Below are 10,203 nucleotides of genomic sequence, written 5' to 3'. Positions count from 1 at the left end.
CATTGCCTGCATTTCTCTTTGCCTTATGACCCAAGAAGGATCTTCTTCAGTTTGGTAGAGAAAAGGGCTGTGAAAGCAGTTTCCAATGTCAGACAACTGCTGCAGGTAGGCCAGCCGAAGGTGCTCCAGGCTACAAGCAGTTAATGGACAGGATATGAGGAGAAGCAAGGCAGAGTGTGGAGACCTGATTGGAAAACCAGGAAGCCTTGGTTTTCCCATTGAGCATCAGCTCCAGCTGTCTTTCTCCCTCTGATTGAGCTTAAGGGGTCCTGTATGAACCAGCCAAACAACAGTGATCCCCCACAAGGTATCACACTCAAATTCAAGTGTCACTCCTGGTCACATTGCTCCTGTTGCAGCATCAGCAGTGGCGTCTTCTGGCGTGCCACGTCAACAACAGCATTAGCTGTTGTGTTTCTTGATGAAAGTGAATTTCTCTTTCTCCAAGGTATACTCAGATGAGGTCCTGTCTGTGTACCTCTGGTAGTCAGGATTCAGATTGTCAAATGAATTGAGTGTCAAACGTAGAATTCCAACACATGTCTCCATCCACAGACCAGAATCCCCACTGTCAGAGATCTCATCAAGCTTGAGTCTGTCATCTTAGACCACTCAGTCAGCTTGCTGAAATTGAGAAGGGCAAGAAATTCTCATTGTAGAAGATCAAGAACTCAACCTTCAGTATAGATGACATCTAAACATCAAGAAAACAAAAATCCTTGCCATGGGGCTAACAGTCAACATTGTGATAGATGAAGAAAGCATCGAAGCTGTCCATTATTTAATTTTGCTTGTATAAAAAGTACCCTAACACCTTTGCCACTAGCAGTCAAGTAATCAGGAGATATATTCATTGGGCAATTCTTCTGTCAGGAACTTCTTCAAAATACTTAAGAGCAATTATGTCAATTTAAAGACTAAGGTGGCCCTAATTCAGGCTATGATCATTTCAGTCTCTTGCTATACATCAGATAGTTGGACCATGAATAAATATGACAGAAGAAGAACTGATGCTTTTAAGCTGTGGTTCTGGAAAATAGTCCTGAATATCCCATGGACAACCAACAGAACAACAAACAGATATGTCTTAGAGAAAGTACAAGAGAGTGTTCCATAGAGGCAAGGATGGTGAACATTTGTCTCTCATACTTTGGACATACATGTTCAAAGTAAATGGGATGAAGTCTTCTTATCCTCATGTATAAGACATTCAGCCATTCTCCTCCCACCCCAAGACTGACTTGCTTTTTCTTCTGCTGGTTATTGTTGTCAGGTTCCTCAGGTTAACTCTAACTCACATAAAGTCAACCTCATTAACAGAATGAAACTTTGCCCAATACTATACCATCTGCACATCTCTGCTGTGCCTTTAGTTGTTGTTATTGTGTCACTGTATCTCTTTAAGGGTCATCTACACTGACTTTCCATTTTTCAATCATAATGTTCCCTTCAACGGATTGGCGTCTCCTGACAGACTGATCAAAGTATGTGAAACAAAGTGCAATCATCCTTGTTTCCAAGGAAAACCTCAGCTGTACTTTCTCTGAGAGAGATTTCTTTGTTTGGAAGTCCAGGTACATTCAACTCTTCTTTACAAACACCACAATTCAAAGTCTAAACTTTTCTGTAGTATTATTCATTGTTAAAATTTTACATGCATCTGAAACAGTTAAAATGCCATGATTTTAGCCAGTTGCATCTTAGTCTTTAAGCTGACATCCTTGCTTTTTAGGTATTTAAAAGACCCCTTGCGAACAGGTTTCCTCAGTGCAATATGTCATTTAATTTCTTGAGTGCCGCTACCACAGATGTTGATTGTGAATCTAAGTAAAATGACATCCTTGAAAACTCCAGTTTTCTCTCCATTTATCATAATAGTGCCTGTTGGTGTCATTGAGAGACTTTTGTTTTCTTTATGCTGAGTATAATCCATACTGAGGATTGTTGGATCAGGAGACAGTCATCAGAACAGAGCAAGGAAACACTGCTTGGTTTAAAATTGTGAAGGGTGTGCATCAAGAATGGGGGGGGGATTGTGTACCAATGAGGGAGTTTTTCTTTTGCTTTTCAAGGAGTGGAGCAAATGGGGGGGGAGGGGGGAGGGGTTTGTGCGGGGAGAAGGGTGCAACAATGAATGAATGGAATCCCAAAATCTCTGTAGATGTTCATGGAAATGAAAAATAAACAACCTAAATTAAAAAAAAAAAAGAATGTATCCTATCTTCATATCTTTTCAATTTATATACAGAACAAATTATCCAGGAGGCTGGACTCTATGAGAAGTGTGACATCAGGATTGGAGGTAGACTTATCAACAATCTATTATGTAGATGACATAACACTGCTTGCTGAAACTGAGGAGGACCTGAAGCACTTACTACAGAATGTTGAGGACTGCAGTCTTCAATATGTATTGAAACTCAACATCAAGAAAACAAAGATTTTCACCCCTGGGCCAATTGGCAGCATCATAATAGATGGTGAAAAGATTGAGATTGTTGACAGCTTCAGTTTGCTTGGCTCAGCAGCCAGGAAATTAAAAGAAGATTTGTATTGGGAAAGTCTGCTGTCCGAGACCTCTCCAACATACTGAGGAGCAATGATGTCATTCTGGAATCTAAGGTGTGCCTTATACAGGCCATGATCTTTGCCATTACTTGATGTCCTTCAGAGAGCTGGACACTGACTACAGATGATAGAAGGAGAGTTGATGCCTTTGAGCTTTGGTGCTGGAGAAGAGTATTGAATATACCATGGACAGCTAGGAGAACAAACAAGTTCATCTTGGAGAGGGTGAAATCAGGCTACTTCTTGGAGGCAAGGATTGTGAAGCTATGTCTGATATACTTTGCGCATTTTGCAAGGATGGACCAGTCTTTGGAGAGGGCCGTCTTGCTTGGGAGGGTGGAGGGACAGCGCAGGAGAGGAAGACCCTCAATGAGATGGATTGATTGTGTCACTGGGGTAAGTGGGATAGGCGGATCAGAGATACTGAGATTGGCAAGGGACAGAGCAGGGTTTAGGGCCGTTGTTTATAGGGTCACTATGAGTCACAAGCAACTTGATGACACATAATAACAACAACAACAATTTTCAGCCAAGCCCCAGCTGACATCAGTAGTGATATCCCTCATTTCACAACCTCTCTGAATCCAACTAGACTTTCTGTCACTTCTCTGTTACTGTGCTGACCATCTTTCAATCATTTCCATCGAACTTGCACTTGAGTAAGACAGACTTGGTAAAAATATTCTATTTTTTCATGTTTGAATTTAGTTGTTGTTGCAAAAATTTAAATAATAGTCTAATTGATTAAAAATAAATTTATGTACCAAATTTCTAAACCTAAACCCAAATAAATTGAGCCAGCTGCCAAGGAGCTCTCCAGTGTGCTAAATAGTAAAGATGCCACTTTAATGACTAAAGTGGATCTTATCTCAGCTGGAGTGTTTTTAATTGTTTCCTGTACATCTGAAATTTGACAGTGAGTAAGGATGACAGAAGGAGAATTGAAACTTTGAATTGTAGTGTTGGTGAAGAGTGTTAATATCTCATGCATATTTCAACAAACAGATTTGTCTTGAAAGAAGTGAAACAAGAGTGTTCCTTAGGTGCAAGGATGGTTAAACTTTTTCTCACTTACTTTGGACATATTTTCAGAAGGAACAAGTACTTGGAGAGAGACTCCATACTTGGAAAGGTAGAAGGTCAGTCAAACAGAGGAATACCTTCAGTGAAATAGATTGCACTCACACAATGATTGTGTCAATGGGAATGAGCATGACAGAAGTCATGAAAATGGTGCAAGATAGGATAAGGTTTAATCTGCTGTTCATACAGTGCCTCATCTGTAGGATTTATAACTGATTAAATGACACCTAGCAACCACGTCTTAATTAGTTTTACTTATGAGCACCTGGACACTGTCTTTTCTCTAACAGTGTTGTACTTCAGGACATAGCTTGAAATGTTCTTTTTGACTGCGGCCTTCAATATGGATTGAGGTTCAATGTCAAGAAGACAAAGATTCTCACCACTGGACCAATTGGCAGCATCAGGATGGATGGTGAAGAGATTGAGATGGTACACAGCTTTAGTTTGCTTGGCTCCACAATCAACACTCCTAGCACCAGCAGCCAGGAAATTAAAAGATGTATTGCGAAGGGAAATTCTGCTGTTAGGGACCTCTCTAAAGTACTGAAGAGCAACGGTGTGTCTCTGGAGACTAAGGTGCATCTGGTACAGGCCATGGTCTTTGCAATCATTTGTTATTCATCAGAGAGTTGGACAATGACCAGGGAGGACAGAAGGAGAATTGATGCTTTTGAGGTTTGGTGTTGGAGAAGAGTGCTGAGGGTGCCATGGACTGCTAAAAAAACAAACATTCATCCTGGAGAGGGTTAAACCGGGCTTCTCCTTGGAGGCAAGGATGCTGAGACTTCGTCTGACATACTTTGGTCATGTTGTTAAGGAGGGACCGGTCCTTGGAGAAGGACATCATGCTTGGGAGGGTGGAGGGCAGGCACAGGAGGGGAAGGCCCTCTGGGAGATGGATTGATTTGGTGACTGGGGCAATCGGGATGAGTGTGTCAGAGACAGATTGGCACAGGACAGAGCAGAGTTTAGGGCTGTTTTACATAGGGTGGCTATGAGTCGCAAGCGACTCGACAGCACATAACAACAACAACAACAACAACAACAACAATGCAGTGTCATCCATTTCTCTTCAGTCTGTCATTCCCAGCATTGTAGACATGAAATTGTTCGATTTGAAATCATCAATGCCAACTCACTTCAGATTATTAACACCTGGAATCATTAAGCTTACTATTTCATTTCTAATAGCTTCTGGTTTTCCTAGTTTCCTGCATTCCATGTTATAATTGTTAATGTACGTTTGTGGTTGGTTTTCTCATTTTGAGTCATTGCACATTACTATCTGAAAGTCCCAAAAGCTTCACTTCACCTGTATCGTTGTTGTTGTTGTTGTTATTGTTGTTGTTATGTTCCGTCGAGTCGATTGCGACTCATAGTGACCCTATGTACAACAGCCCTAAACTCTGCTCTGTCCTGTGCCAATCGCCCTCTTCCTTTGTATTTCCTGTATCATTCAAGGTGACAATACTTTGAGGAAGAAGCTCTTTCTAAGTCATATTTTGAGTGCCTTTCGATCCATAGGGCTTATCTTCTGCCACCACGTCAGACAGTATTAGCCTGTGGTTCAGAAGATTTTTCACTCGTCAATATTTTTTAGAAGTGGATCATCAGATCCTTCCTAGCATGGCTTTGTCTGGAAGCTCAACTGAAACGTGTCTGGTATTTGACAGGCTGATGGTGTATCTTCCAGCATCAGTGCAACACACATGCTGCCATAACAAAACAGATGGACAGACAAGTGGTAGATTATAACCCTTGCAGCTGTTATAACCCAGAACTTTTATGTACATGGTGCTCACATTCATGAGAAGAAGTACACCAACACCATTTTTAAATTGTGATTTTAATGAAAGCTTACTGAAAACTTGGCTTTTTCATTCATTCATTCATTCACTGTTGTACATTTTCCTCTATAGTCCCCCAGTTTCTTTTATTAAAAAAATTCATTCATTGTTACATAATTTCCTTCCTCTCCTCAGTCCACTTGGCTATGCACCTCTTATTCTGTACTATTGTCATACAAATAATACTTAATCATACATTCCTTTTAATGAGTTCCCTCTTTGAAAGAGACAAAGATTGTAGAGAAACTGATGTTCTGATAATAACTCAGGCTGTCACACTAGCCCGTGACTTTCACCAAGCCAAACTGGTAGTTACAGGAAAGTATGAACCAGTTGATACTTTTATGACTTTTTGTCATTGTTAAGTGCCCAGAGTCACTTGTGACTCATAGCGACCCTATGTACAACAGCTCTGAACCCTGCTTTATCCTGTGCCAACCTCATTGTCTCCAAAACACCCAACCCCATTACCTCAGACACTAAGACAATCTCATCCAGGGTCTTTCTCTCTTGTGCTGTCCCTCCACTCTCCCAAGCATGATGTCGCTCAAGTTATGTCAGATGGTGCTTCAGAATCCCTGGCTCCAAGGAGCAGCCTGGTTTCACTCTCTCTAAGATGAACCTGTTTGTTCCCCTAGCAGTCCATAGTATATTCAATACTCTTCTCCAGCACCACAGCTCAAAGGCATCAATTCTTCTTCTGTCATCCTTAGTCATTGTCCAGCTTTCTGATGCATAACAAGTCATTGCAAAAACCATGGCCTGGATCAGGCGCACCTTAGTCTCCAGATGGACCACGTTGCTCTTGAGTACTCTGGAGAGGTTCCTGACAGCAGAGTATCTCCGTGCAAGTCATCTTTTGCTTTCCGGGCTGCTGGTACCAAGAGTGTTGATTGTGGAGCCAAGGACACTTCACATAGTATAAGCACATTAGAGGATATTATATGAATACATAGAGATATAGATACTTCCCTTAAAATATTGAGGGATCCAAGAGTTTCATGTGTTTGTGCCCAAGAGTTAGTGTGGATATGGAAATGCTATCTGCAAAATTACAGACCAATATCTCTATTTTACATCCCCTGCTACTAAGACAGAGATGATCATATTTGATGCACTTTCTTGAATTTAGAGGCAACACATCAAAGACTGTATGACTTCAAGCAGCCCAGAAGAACGGAGTCTTGGACTGTGATCCTCGAGACTCAGTGAAACCAAGGGGCCATGAAATGTTTGCACTGCAATGCTTCAGGGTGTGAGGAATAAGCCCTGAGAAGAGAATTACGGTGCAAATTGTTCAGTGGAGGCACATTCTATCTTTTTCCAGAGACCACACACGTGAATCCAAAGTTAATGACACCAAATTTGAAAGCACCACGAATTTCATCTGGAGAAGAGAGCAGATGAGGTGATGGCAATTCTGCCCCACTTCCAGAGGCAGCAATCAGGCGGCATTATTGGGCCAAGCGTCTGAGGTCAGCGCTCTGGGCAGGGCTGACTTGTCCCTGCTGGAAGCAGCAGCTGGGGAGTTCTCCCCTGATTAGTTCTGCAGCGTTATTTTGGGAGTTGTTCCTGGCTGGGTCTATGAACTCTCCAATTCTCCCCTCATAAATCATTTTCTGCCTCTTATGTCTAGAGTTGGTTTCCTTTGTTTGCTGTTGGAATACCAACTGATCATATGATATGTCGTTAAAATAGTTCTTACTTGGAATATGTTAGAAGACAAAATGTGACTCACAGTACCCTACTATGTGTATTAGGAGGGGACAGAGCTGGGGATAAAAAGGCTGTTGAAAAGATCAATGGGCTGATAGATTGGAAACCACAGAAAGAGCACAACGCCAAGGATTTCTCTCAGCATCACCAGCAATTAGTTTTGTTGTTTTTTGGGGGTTTTTGTTTGTTCGTTTGTTTCTTGCAATATCCAAAGCACTTTATTGCATATCTGAGACAGCAGAGAGAATTATTCTTAAAAACTGCCTTCCTAGCAATTAGTTTTATTAGGTGGAACCAATCTGGTAAAATGCTAATCCATCTAAATGAAATCTTATCCCTTCTCTACATACATTAGGCAGATTTTTAGTTTTTTTAATGGTTTTTTTTCTTCCTCTCCTTTTTTACTATTGAAATTTTAATGAAAGTTCACAGAGACTTTGGATTTCCATCCATACACTGTTGCACAATTTCCTCCCTGCACACCCCTCCCCCAAGTTTGCTTTTCTCTTTGAAAAGAAAAAAGAATTATTTCCTTGTTATACAGTCCACCCCTCCCCAGTCCACTTTAATATGCAGCTCTTATTCTAGACTCTTGTCATGAAAATAATACCTAATCATGTATTCCTTTTAAACAGTTCTCTCCTTCATCTGTTGCAATACAGTATACATTATTTATCCCCTCTTTTCTTAGGTTCCCCCTAACCCCAATGCCAGTCCCATTTTACAACACAGGCACTATGTGTTATTTGTCCTTTTGTGACTGAGATACTTAGCAAAATATCCTCCAGGGTCACCCATTTTTTTATAATATTTTATAAGTTTCTTGTTTTTCAATGTATCATAGTATTCCATTGTGTGAATATACCACAACTTCTCTATCCATTCTATCAATAAGATGGGCACTTGTGTTGTCTCCAACTCTTTGCTATTGTGAACAAAGTAGCAATAAACACGGGTGTGCATATATCTGCTTCGGTGGCAGTTCTGGCTTCTTTAGGGTATATTCCCAGTAGTGGAATTGTTGGGTCAAATGATGTTTCTATTTCCAACTTTTTGAGAAAGTGCCATTATGATGTGCCTTTTTCTCAGAGCACACAGTGACTAATAAAAGATTTGCAGTTTATGAGAAATTGTAACCCTTCATAGTTCTTTGTTTGATTTTGTTATATTCTCGAAAACTTATCAAAGAAAATAATATTTTCAGAATTTTCCAGTAGGTTTTGTTGTTGTTATTGTTTGTTTGTTTAATATCCTGAAGTGCTTTAAAAGCACTGCATTTAAAATGGGCTTCTATGAACAGGTCCTTTATTGCTTAAACATGTATTCTTAGTAAATTGGCTCATATTAAACTTTCATTGATTAGATCTTTTTAAGCATTCCTTCCTTATAAGTAGGCATATTATCTCTATTACTACTTTATATACCTTTTCATACAGATTAGAAAGCCTTCTTTTACTACTCTTTAAGATGTATCCATCATTGATTTAAAAGTGTGAATAAATAAGATAATTTCTACATAAAGACCACTTTACTGTCTTTTTACCACTTTTATGGGTACTTTTATGTCTTTACCACTTGACTATGGTTACTTTCCCCTCCCAGTTTTATGGCTAGTATAGACTCAACTACATTATTAAGTAAAGAGTATTGAATTCAGAAAAATAATAAGCTCTATTTCACTCATTCATTTACTTATCAAGCCACCATTTTCCAAGGATTTCTGAATGCTAGGTCCTTTCAAGGTGTTGCAAATATGTCCCTAACAGGTGCTGACCCTGATGAACTATAGTTCTATATCTATCAGGTATAAGCTGAAAAGATTTTCTTTCATTTTCATTTGTGATGTGAGTGAGAGTTGACAAGGCAAGTTGGTTTTGCAACCTTTTATATGCATTTCTTTACTAATTGTAATAACAAAATTTAATGGAATTCTCCTCACTAGTTATCAACTCACGGGTCCTTGGAGAGGGACATCATGCTTGGGAGGGTGGAGGGACAGCGCAGGAGGGGAAGACCCTCTATGAGGTGGATTGATTCGGTGACTGGGGTAATCGGGATGGGTGTGTCAGAGGCAGTGCGATTGGCACAGGATAGAGCAGGGTTTAGGGCTGTTGTGCATAGGGTCGCTATGAGTCACAAACGACTTGATGGCACATAACAACAACAACAACAACAACAGTTATCAACTCCTTTGTACCTTCTGGACTTTCCCCAAAGTGAAAAAGGTTCCTCTTCATGCTTTACGTGGTTCATTATTATCAGGACTGACTGGTCTCCCTGGTTGGAAGTCTGATGGCTTAATGATAAGGATTTGCACTACCAACCCAGAGACACAGAGTTTGAGTCCACCAGTTGCTTGGGGGAGAAAGATGGGCAGTCTCTTCCTGCGCTATTCACCGCCCCTGAAATCTCTGTGGAGGGTCTACTATGAGTTGGTTCTGACTGAACAGTACACAACAACAACAGTCTCCGTGGCGGTGCCATTACCCGTAGAGGCTTCTCTATTATTTGGCTGAAATTTGAGCATGAAAGTGAATTTTGTTTCAGGTTTGAAAGGTCACTAAGGACAGTAGTCTTGACAGTTCTAACACTCTCTGTTGTTGTTCGGTACCGTCGAGTCGAGTATGACTCATAGTGACCCTGTAAACAACGTATCTGAACTCTGTCCTATTCTGTGTCATCCTCACATTCTCTGACACATTCAAGCCCATTGCAGTAGTCACCGGGTCAGTTCACCTGGTTGAGAATCTTCTTCACTGTCCATCCACCTATCCAAGCATGAGGTTCCTCCACAATGAACACGTAGCCTCTCCTAGCAACATTCCCAAAGTATGTAAAATGAAGCTTCATCATCTTTGCTTCCACTCTGGGTGCACTTTTTGAGAAGTGCATGACTGCAGACGTTCCCAATGCAAATGTCTCCTGATCTCCTTACTGCTGGTACCAAGTGTATTGATTCTGGGTCCAAGCAAGAGGAAGTCATTGA

Source organism: Elephantulus edwardii, unplaced genomic scaffold (assembly GCF_000299155.1).
Source record: "Elephantulus edwardii isolate Elephantulus edwardi_28Jun2011 unplaced genomic scaffold, EleEdw1.0 scaffold00235, whole genome shotgun sequence".
Taxonomy (NCBI): domain Eukaryota; kingdom Metazoa; phylum Chordata; class Mammalia; order Macroscelidea; family Macroscelididae; genus Elephantulus; species Elephantulus edwardii.
The sequence above is the reverse complement of the archived record's forward strand: the minus strand, read 5'-3'. Positions refer to the sequence as shown.